Raw genomic sequence first — 11,012 nt, 5'->3', positions numbered from 1 at the left:
TTGGTTGTAGGTACCCGTTGGAGGACCCGACGGCCTAGGTCTATTATCAATGTAGTTTACCGACTCTGGTTGATCGTCTGTTTCTTTCATACAACTCCAATTTTCATGTGGCCCACCACACCCTTCACAAGCCATAACCGAGACCGTTTTTGTCATTTCTAACTTTTTGATTTTTGAAGAAAGGGTCTCGATTTGGGCTAGTAAAGAAGTGCTTTCATCAACCTTATGGGCGCCCGGGGCAATAGGTTTATTGCCTCGGGGAGTGTGCCACTGAAAATTGGTTTGAGCAATTTTCCTCAATTTGATTGTATATTTCATGTGGGCGGCGATTACCTAAAAGTCCCCCGGAGCTAGAGTCAAGTGTTTGTTTTGTGTGTGGCAACAACCCATTGTAGAAAGTGGATACTTGTTGCCATACCACAAGACCGTGATGAGGGCACTTTCGCAATAGCTCCTTGAACCTTTCCCAAGTTTCATATAAGGATTCCCTATCCTCTTGTGAATATGTATTAATTTCAGTCATTAATTTAGCCGTTTTAGCGGGAGGGAAATACTTATATAGAATTTTTTGGGCTAGTTCATCCCAGTTGTTTACCGAACCAACTGGGAGGGCGTTGAGCCAAGCTTTTGCTCGGTCTTTTAGTGAAAATGGAAACATTCGAAGGCGGATGGCGTCATTTGATGCTCCATTGATCCGAAAGGTATCACATATTTCTAAGAAATTAGTAATATGTAGATGGGGATCCTCGTCCGCAAGCCCATGGAAGGTTGCGGAGTTTTGAAGAATTTGTATCAAATGTGGCCAAAGTTCGAAGTTGTTGGCTTCAACATTCGGTGCCTTGATAGCGGCGCCAAGATTACCCACGATGGGTCGTAGGTAATCCATGAAGGTACGTTGGTCCGCCATTGGAAGTGGGTCCCCCGAAACCTTCTCTTGGTTTTTAGCTTTAAGTCTTTTTCTGAGAAAGCGTTCGGGTTCTTCTAGGGGTTCTTTTATGTCTCGACTAGAACTGGAGCTCATACACTACGTAGAAGGTTCAGATGTGGTGTCCGGTTCCAAGTCCTGCAATAGAAAAAAAAAAGAATGTTGGTCAGGAAGTTCACCATGGCATCGTGCTTAGTGAACACGGCCCGTGGTCGGAGATACAGTGATTGTTTTCCGGATCCCTGTTACTGGAAAGTTGGACATGACCCCGTGTTGCACCGACACGGCGCCGTGCTCAGCTCTCTGTAACTCGGAAAATAAAAACTGCCAGTGACACTGCTGGGCAAGGCCCGTGTCCGAACAGGCACGACCTGTGTTGAGCTCTGCAGAAGCTGAAAAACTAAGAAAATCCTAAAAAAATAAAAATAAAATAGAAAAAATGATTAGGCCGCTGATTCCTAACTTTCTTAAAATCCTTGGGTCCCCGGCAGCGGCACCAAAAACTTGATGCGTGTCAGTGTGTATATGTTTTAGGTGTATATTTTAAGCTCTTTTTACACTTTTTAGGCAATTTTTAAATTTATAAACATGATATTTACTAACACTAAACACACATATGGGCAAGTGCACCCATCGTGGACGTAGTATAGTGTTGGTAAGATACCGAGGTCGTCCAAGGACACAAGAGCTTTTAGTACCGGTTTATCCTCAACGTCTAACCAAATCAAAATGTTAGAAAAAAAGTTTTTAAACTAGAAAAATAAAACTAACTAAAATGCTGAAAATAAAATAAAAGTAAAAACAGATAGACAAGATGTGTAACACCCCCAAAATTCCACCTGCGGAAACCCCGCGAGGCGTGTTACGCATCGAAGTTCGAGCCACCAATCACATTGAACCAATGTTAAGTATTTAAATAAGTCATGGCATTAGTTACTAAAATAAGATGTCAACACGATATCAATTCTCAAATGTTGTGTAGCGGAAGCATGTAATCGTTTAGCAATCGTTTCATAATAATAATCAAAATCAATGTATCGTTTATAAGTGAATCCAAGAGTCTCGATCCATGACCACTCCAGCACTCCCAGATAGCAAGTCCATGTTCCAAGGTTAACGACCTACAAGCATGCAAACAAGTGTGTCAGACTACGCTGGTGAGTTCAAGGTTTTGTTAATGTGTTGTGTTACCAGATGTATGTTAATGCGATTCAATGATGCGTTACGATGTTGCTCAAGTTAGATTACCCTAGGGACTACGCCCTTACGTAACCGAGGAGTGTGCCTCTTAGCAACCCACTATGTTGTTCGGTTAGTTACCCTAGGGACTACGCCCTTCCGTAACCGAGGAGTGTGCCTCTAAACAACCATAGTGAAACCCAGATAATTAGTTCACCCCCGTCCTTACGGCCCGGTGTGAGGTTTCCCACCTAATAGCGCTATCAACTAATTATCCCATTGCCCTCCAGGCAATCCGATGATAGATTCCATGTTCAATAACCAAAACCGATTAAGTTGTTTACCCAAGGTTTCCCTTCCAAATGTTTACCAGTTGTCCCAAACCACCGGGACGCATGCTTGAGAAAGTGCAATGAACTCACCTGGGGTTGCTCGGTATGATACATGAAAAGGTTCAGTTAAGCTACAATGTGATCAACCACGTCCTAGCATGTTTATCATACAAGTCAGGTTTGTATTCAAGTATTGCACGTATGTTCTACACGTATCGTAACAAGTTGTGTACAAGCATTGATCATCATGTTCACGTATAAGCATGGCAGTTCTACAGTAACTTCACATAAGCAAGTCCAAATACGCGGCCCAATCAATTGGGCTGGTAACAGTGGGCCAGTCCACTAACAGGGTGTGCATGTTCTCGGTCTCGAGTCGAGACTAGTCGGTCTCGGGTTATATTGATCTCGAAGTCTCGAGTCGCAATAAGGAGTTCTCGGGTCATCTTGGTCTGGTCGAGACTACACGGTCTCGAGTCGCAACCGGACCCGCAACCGTGGTCTCGAGTTGTGCTGTTGTGTGTCGGTGTTGTGGTCTCGAGTCGAGACTAAGGGTTCTCGACTCGCAACCTGTGTTGAGACTAAGCATGTAACCGATTTCCTTAATTGTAGTCCATTATCTCCGTAACAATTGCAAACAACTTTGGCAGTTTCAAAACAGATCAAATCAACAATTATTCAGCAATCATGCACATTCATATAACCATTATCATCAATTAACAACTTTCCAACTATCCAATTAACATACAATTGATTGAACAAGGCATATTCTAACCGATCTCATGAACCCTAACATAATCCTATGAACAATATTCAGCCAAACCATCTAAATGCATATGAAATATGTTTATCAAAACATATAAACACACGGCCGATTACAAACATACGATCACAGGAACATTAACTTGATTTGGTGAACAATAATCAATCCCTAGCCTATTGGTTCGATCATATTTCATCATATAACCTCATACGCATACAACATACGGCCGATTTATCAAGCAAAACATACATATATATAGCACACGCATACATCATACAATCAAGTAACAAACACCCACTAAAACACTAACCGGATGAAAGTAGGGGATCGATTCGGTTCACGAGCTTCGAAGGGTGTTTGCCGTCGGGTTCCAAAGCACACGAGAGAGAGAAGTAGAGATTAGGGTTACTTGTGTGTTGTGAGGTAATTGCAACTAATGAGAGAATAAACCCCAAGGATGGGTGTTTACACGTTTAAGAAAAGTGGGCCGGACCCCTCAATGGGCCGTCCTTGGTTCGTGTACAAAAGTAAGGCCCGGGTAGTTTGTGCGTTCGGGTGAGAGGGGTATATTTGGGCGGATTACATATATGTATACATACAAGTACAAATAAATCATAACATTCATCAAATCAATAAGGTTCACATAAGCACATAACGTTACACAAGTAGGTTCGGAATACGAGTTGTCACAGTATCCCCAACTGAAAAGAAATTTCGTCCCGAAATTTGGTACGCACTCACTGAGAAAGCTAGATAAGTTAAAGCTAGGTAAGTTATATCGTTTGCTGGTTTTCCCTGGGGTGTCACATCCTCCCCAACTTGAAAGAAATTTCGTCCCGAAATTCACTAGTGATATCAAGAGTTGGTTCAATCCCTTGAACAATTGAGAACATTGAAGTTTTAACATATCCTTCCGTTCCTATGTGAACTTCAGTCCACGTATTGAAGTTTAACAAGCCCTCACGATTGTCATATGACTCATGCTAGCGAACCTTGACTTCTTAGCCCATGCTTTCGATAGATTCCCTGATATATACAACTGATCCGATGCCCTCAAATTCCGGTAAGGGTATCACCAGGGTTTCATTGGGCAACCACTGCCTTAAACCTAGGGCATACATACCATTACGATAGTTATCCCGTTTCATCAATTAGCCTGAGTTTGTGAGCCAAGTCACCGTTTGTTCCAGCAATCCGAATGTCTCACGCGTCGTAAAGTAAGCTTGCCATGTTTTCTATAGCATACCGCACCCCCCCCAGGGTGGTGCTTTCGATTATGACACGTTTGCCTACAACAAACTCCCAGTGTTTCCTAAGCTAATCGGCTTTCCTAGTGCTCATGCGCTGCCATCAAACAATTTCCGATCTAAGCAATGTTCGGGAGTTTTGAGCTCAAGTCCTGGACCTGCGATTACGTTGTCAACTACATTAGTCCAACAAGGAGATTAGAGTTACTGTCCAGGTTATGCCTCAGCATGGGCTGTATGCATATTATCATGGTGCAGCTGCATTAGAGCTTCTCCCCAAGATAAGTGTCCTTCCCAAACGTTTACTAAAGTCAGTTATGCACATACTTACAACATGCCTTCGTGTGCTCAGATGGTTCGTCACTTTGCTCGATTGTCCTACAGTAATAAGCAATGTTCATGTCAAGACGTGAGTCAAAGGTGTGCGCGATGCCCGCCTTAAATTAGGTATAGTCCGATAGGTAATAGGAGTTGGCACCTCATGCCTATAATCCGTCTCTTCCAGAGAAATTTTCACAAGCTGAGAAGACTCATCAGTTCCCTTGACTGCAAGGAGGTGTGCTGGTCACATTCAGCGATCAACGATTGTTACTGTTTGTGTTTCCATTTCGAGTTGTAAATAGACTAGTGGCAGCATTCATAGCAGTCTGCTCCCATCTTCCACATAGGTGTTGCCAGTTTCTTATACTTCGCCTTGACTTTTCCCAAAGTCAAAAGTCATACCCATACATTGTTAGACGGGTTTTCATGCCCAATCATCAGTACAAGATTTACATGTCCAAACGGTTTTCTTAAAAATCCAGTTGAATAGAATTTTCGAAACCGGTGTGTTTTGCTAACCACAACTTCCCTACCGTTGCTGTGAAATGAGATTTATAGTCGTTCTAGGAGTTAATGAATATCGTTTGTTTCACCAAGGTTGCTCTTCCATGCCCCGCATGGACTCAACTTGAAAATTCTCTCTCGTTAGTTCCCTAGTTTGTACAGAACGAGTTGGGTCAGGTGGGTTAGAATCGATGGCGAGCTGCAAAGTCCATACACGTTCAGGTTCCACAGTCGTAATCCACCCAGAAGTTCCACCCAACGATGCCATTTACTGATTTAGCTCTTCCGAAACCAGAGTACACGGAAGGCCCTTGTGACCGGTCTAAGTAACGCATTCGGTACCGTCCAAGTAATGCCTCCGTGTAACTCTAAAGACCACGGTTTACACCACCAGTTGTGTGTCATGCAGTTCTTCTTTGTAATTTCATTACGTAAGTCGTTATTCTCTCGTGTTGCGTCGGCGTGTAACTGGGACTCTGATTCGGACCATCGTGGTATACCACTGAATCACCCGCACCCTCGGGTAAAGATGATGCTCAGTGAGTTGTAGGGTTGGAATTCAAAAGCTGAAAAGATGCCTTGCTGTTTTGTCTTTCACAACGCGACACCCTGCTGCACTAAAGAGATTTAAGCTGTGCAACCTTCAAATATCCGGTGAGTAAGCTGCGATAGTATCTAGCAAGGCCAAGGAGTTGCTGCATCCCCGAAGGAACCTTTGGTGTCGGTCAGTTTCTAACAGGATGCATCTTGGCGAGATTCACGTGCATTCCCACTTCGTTGGTTATATGACCCAAAGAGGGTACATCTCGCATTCAGAAGTTACTTTTATCAAGACTTCGCGCGGTGTGGCTCCTCTCTCAGGAGCTCTCAAATAAGATACAAAGTTGTCCATGATGTTCTTTTCTCCTGAAAAGGGTTCAAAATGTCACCCAATAGCATGGTCGGTTCGCATGATCCATGAGGCTGGTGGTGTGATGATCACTCTAAAGGTCATGGAGTACAAAGTTGTATGGCCGAATTGCGTCTGGTAAGCTTCTTTAAGAACTTTCTTCCCTTGGATTTCCATCTGATAATAATGCGCTCGTAATTTAATCCTCGAATGAAAGCTCGTCTCTTGTAACTAGTCGATCGGTTTTCGATACATGGCCGCGGCAAACGGTTCTCAACTGTCGTCTCGATGGGTGCTCGATAATTGGTACGTACACACAAAAAGGCTTATCTTCACGGATATAACTGGGGCTTCCCAAAGTGAGAATTAGGTCCAACAACTCTTGTGCAACAATTCTCGTAGTAGATTACACAGTTCTTGCAACCCTCCTGGTGTAAGACGGTAAGAGTATAAGTATTCGGAGCTCCCTCTAATCGTGAGATCACTGAGTTTCTGACTAATAGTTGTGGTAGTAGACCTGAAAGCTCCTCCAATTGCACTTTGAGATGAGTCACAACGATCGGTGGGTCCTCGATCCTATCTTACTTAGTCTGATCATTAGATATAGTTGCTAATACAGTGAGGTCCTCCTTCCATAGGCGCTTTCGAGGCTGTCATTACTGACATGATGCTAATCTTTCCACCACTCTGGTACTTTAGAGCATATAGTGACGCTAAATTTCTTCCCACAGGGTATGTCCGGGCGATATGTCCTAATAATCCACCAACACTAACTATTGCACCGTAACTGCCAAGGATAGCAGAGGTAACACCGGTGTCGAATGGTTGTCCCCAGCAATATCGAGTTTGCATCCCAACTAACATATGTGGTTTCCGCTGATCTGCCATCAGCCGGTTTCATAACAGGTTTGGTTTCAAGAAGCATTAGGGTTAAACGGAATCGAGCCGAAGCGATTTGCTATCCATCCAAACTACCATGTTGTTATTGTCCTGTCGTCGCCCACGTCAATCCTAAATACCCTTTCGCGAGCACCACTGCAGGTGTTATTGTTACAATCACACGGATTTCTATCATACTGTCATCGCTCCCTTGGTTGTTGTCGTCTTGAATTGTCAACTGCCATTACATGCCGTAGGCACCTTCATTTCCATACTGTAGGCTACTATTACAAGTACCTTGATGTCACGGTAGTTGTTGCTCCTAATGTTGTTGCTCGAAACAGGACTCTACGATCCTTCACCAACGATGTCCATCTCTTCATATTTCGTGCTAAGTTCCAGGGTGCTACTCGTTGTGTTGGAAGTTACACAGTCCACATCCTGGTCGATTGTCATCGTTTACGTTTCGATTGATTCATAAAAGTCGGCTCCCATAAGTTGCTGACTAGAATTAAGGATTCATTTGGAGTCAAATTGTTGATGTTTATTGTCAATAATTGGAGTCGTTCAAATGCTGAAGTCGGTAGAGTACTATATTTACCCTTATGTCCATCGTCCTTACAAGTTGACTGGGTAAAACACGGTAGGTTTCCAGAGTGTTGCAGGTGTGACCGCCCTTCAGGGTCTGAGATGTGAGTATATTGAGTTCCAACAACAAAGAGGAGTGAGAGGGAAAGAAAAGGGGTATAAACCAATCATGGACGCTGCAACATCCACTCAGGGATGTTCGTACAAGCACCTAGCATTCTACTTAGTTCGCTAGGCGTTCAAAGGGACGTTCAAGTAATACTCGATAGCATTGCGATTTCAAAAGGATTCAAAGAGAGGTAAGAAAGTCACAATCGAGTAGGAGACGATCACTGTTATGACTCCTATTAGTTTGTTACGTTTCACACTGATCAATTAACAGAGCGGAACCCCTCCTTCACTTGTTAAGCCTCACTGGGACTCGCATGCACCCCACATTATTATTATGTGTGCACCCACAATAATATTGTGTTTTGCATGCTCATCTCAGCTCCTCCTAACTCACGTCGAATGGTTCCCCCAACTCGAATAGCAAACAAAGAGCATCACATAACTTAAGTCACAAATGTTTAGGGAATCACCACCCTATCAGTCATATAACACGTGCAAGGGATACGTAAGTTCATACTATCGTGTTTAACGTGCACCAGCATGCAATATCATATGTAAGTGTCCACTAGTTATGTAGTACAATGAGTATACGAAAGACGAACCTTGCAATCTGGAGCTGAGTGTCATGATCGATTTTCGAAGGTGTTCGGTTATAGTCTGGTTTCACAAAAACGTTTTAAAACCTAGTTCACTATAACCAGTGGCTCTGATACCAACTGTAACACCCCCAAAATTCCACCTGCGGAAACCCCGCGAGGCGTGTTACGCATCGAAGTTCGAGCCACCAATCACATTGAACCAATGTTAAGTATTTAAATAAGTCATGGCATTAGTTACTAAAATAAGATGTCAACACGATATCAATTCTCAAATGTTGTGTAGCGGAAGCATGTAATCGTTTAGCAATCGTTTCATAATAATAATCAAAATCAATGTATCGTTTATAAGTGAATCCAAGAGTCTCGATCCATGACCACTCCAGCACTCCCAGATAGCAAGTCCATGTTCCAAGGTTAACGACCTACAAGCATGCAAACAAGTGTGTCAGACTACGCTGGTGAGTTCAAGGTTTTGTTAATGTGTTGTGTTACCAGATGTATGTTAATGCGATTCAATGATGCGTTACGATGTTGCTCAAGTTAGATTACCCTAGGGACTACGCCCTTACGTAACCGAGGAGTGTGCCTCTTAGCAACCCACTATGTTGTTCGGTTAGTTACCCTAGGGACTACGCCCTTCCGTAACCGAGGAGTGTGCCTCTAAACAACCATAGTGAAACCCAGATAATTAGTTCACCCCCGTCCTTACGGCCCGGTGTGAGGTTTCCCACCTAATAGCGCTATCAACTAATTATCCCATTGCCCTCCAGGCAATCCGATGATAGATTCCATGTTCAATAACCAAAATCGATTAAGTTGTTTACCCAAGGTTTCCCTTCCAAATGTTTACCAGTTGTCCCAAACCACCGGGACGCATGCTTGAGAAAGTGCAATGAACTCACCTGGGGTTGCTCGGTATGATACATGAAAAGGTTCAGTTAAGCTACAATGTGATCAACCACGTCCTAGCATGTTTATCATACAAGTCAGGTTTGTATTCAAGTATTGCACGTATGTTCTACACGTATCGTAACAAGTTGTGTACAAGCATTGATCATCATGTTCACGTATAAGCATGGCAGTTCTACAGTAACTTCACATAAGCAAGTCCAAATACGCGGCCCAATCAATTGGGCTGGTAACAGTGGGCCAGTCCACTAACAGGGTGTGCATGTTCTCGGTCTCGAGTCGAGACTAGCAATCTCGAGTCGAGACTAGTCGGTCTCGGGTTATATTGATCTCGAAGTCTCGAGTCGCAACAAGGAGTTCTCGGGTCATCTTGGTCTGGTCGAGACTACACGGTCTCGAGTCGCAACCGGACCCGCAACCGTGGTCTCGAGTTGTGCTGTTGTGTGTCGGTGTTGTGGTCTCGAGTCGAGACTAAGGGTTCTCGACTCGCAACCTGTGTTGAGACTAAGCATGTAACCGATTTCCTTAATTGTAGTCCATTATCTCCGTAACAATTGCAAACAACTTTGGCAGTTTCAAAACAGATCAAATCAACAATTATTCAGCAATCATGCACATTCATATAACCATTATCATCAATTAACAACTTTCCAACTATCCAATTAACATACAATTGATTGAACAAGGCATATTCTAACCGATCTCATGAACCCCAACATAATCCTATGAACAATATTCAGCCAAACCATCTAAATGCATATGAAATATGTTTATCTAAACATATAAACACACGGCCGATTACAAACATACGATCACAGGAACATTAACTTGATTTGGTGAACAATAATCAATCCCTAGCCTATTGGTTCGATCATATTTCATCATATAACCTCATACGCATACAACATACGGCCGATTTATCAAGCAAAACATACATATATATAGCACACGCATACATCATACAATCAAGTAACAAACACCCACTAAAACACTAACCGGATGAAAGTAGGGGATCGATTCGGTTCACGAGCTTCGAAGGGTGTTTGCCGTCGGGTTCCAAAGCACACGAGAGAGAGAAGTAGAGATTAGGGTTACTTGTGTGTTGTGAGGTAATTGCAACTAATGAGAGAATAAACCCCAAGGATGGGTGTTTACACGTTTAAGAAAAGTGGGCCGGACCCCTCAATGGGCCGTCCTTGGTTCGTGTACAAAAGTAAGGCCCGGGTAGTTTGTGCGTTCGGGTGAGAGGGGTATATTTGGGCCGATTACATATATGTATACATACAAGTACAAATAAATCATAACATTCATCAAATCAATAAGGTTCACATAAGCACATAATGTTACACAAGTAGGTTCGGAATACGAGTTGTCACAAGATGAATCACTTGGATCCGACTCGTGTGTAGTGTAACCTTTGATTATTTTCGCACTTTTGCACTTCTTTAAGAGATTATCTTAGTTATTGTAGTAGGCCCCTCTTTTGAAGGTGACGTTACCCTCAACCCAGTAGTTTGAGTCAGCAAGAATACAATCCTAAAGGGTTGGATTATTGAAAGATAATTAATTAAGTTATTAATGCATAATGTGGTAGGCCTCTCTTTTGAAGGCGACGTTACCCTCGGCTAAGTAGTCTGAGTCAGCAGGGATACAGTCCTAAGTAGCCGGGTTAAAATTTTAATAGTAGTTTAACTTATGAGGGGATCAAAGAGTTTGGACCCCCGCCATCCAATACCGTTGGGTATTGAAGGAGGTCCTACTAAATT

At 43.1% G+C, this 11,012-nt stretch overlaps 1 non-coding gene across 1 annotated transcript; it reads left to right on the top strand.

The window, feature by feature from the left end:
• The first annotated feature begins 422 nt into the window (after window positions 1-422).
• On the top strand, window positions 423-529 carry LOC118490861. Its single transcript, XR_004890086.1, has one exon. It is a non-coding gene; the product is annotated as a small nucleolar RNA R71 (small nucleolar RNA).
• Window positions 530-11,012: the final 10,483 nt, after the last annotated feature.

Source organism: Helianthus annuus, chromosome 3 (genome assembly GCF_002127325.2).
Source record: "Helianthus annuus cultivar XRQ/B chromosome 3, HanXRQr2.0-SUNRISE, whole genome shotgun sequence".
NCBI classification, from domain to species: Eukaryota; Viridiplantae; Streptophyta; class Magnoliopsida; order Asterales; family Asteraceae; genus Helianthus; species Helianthus annuus.
This window is presented reverse-complemented; position numbering and strand designations above follow the sequence as displayed.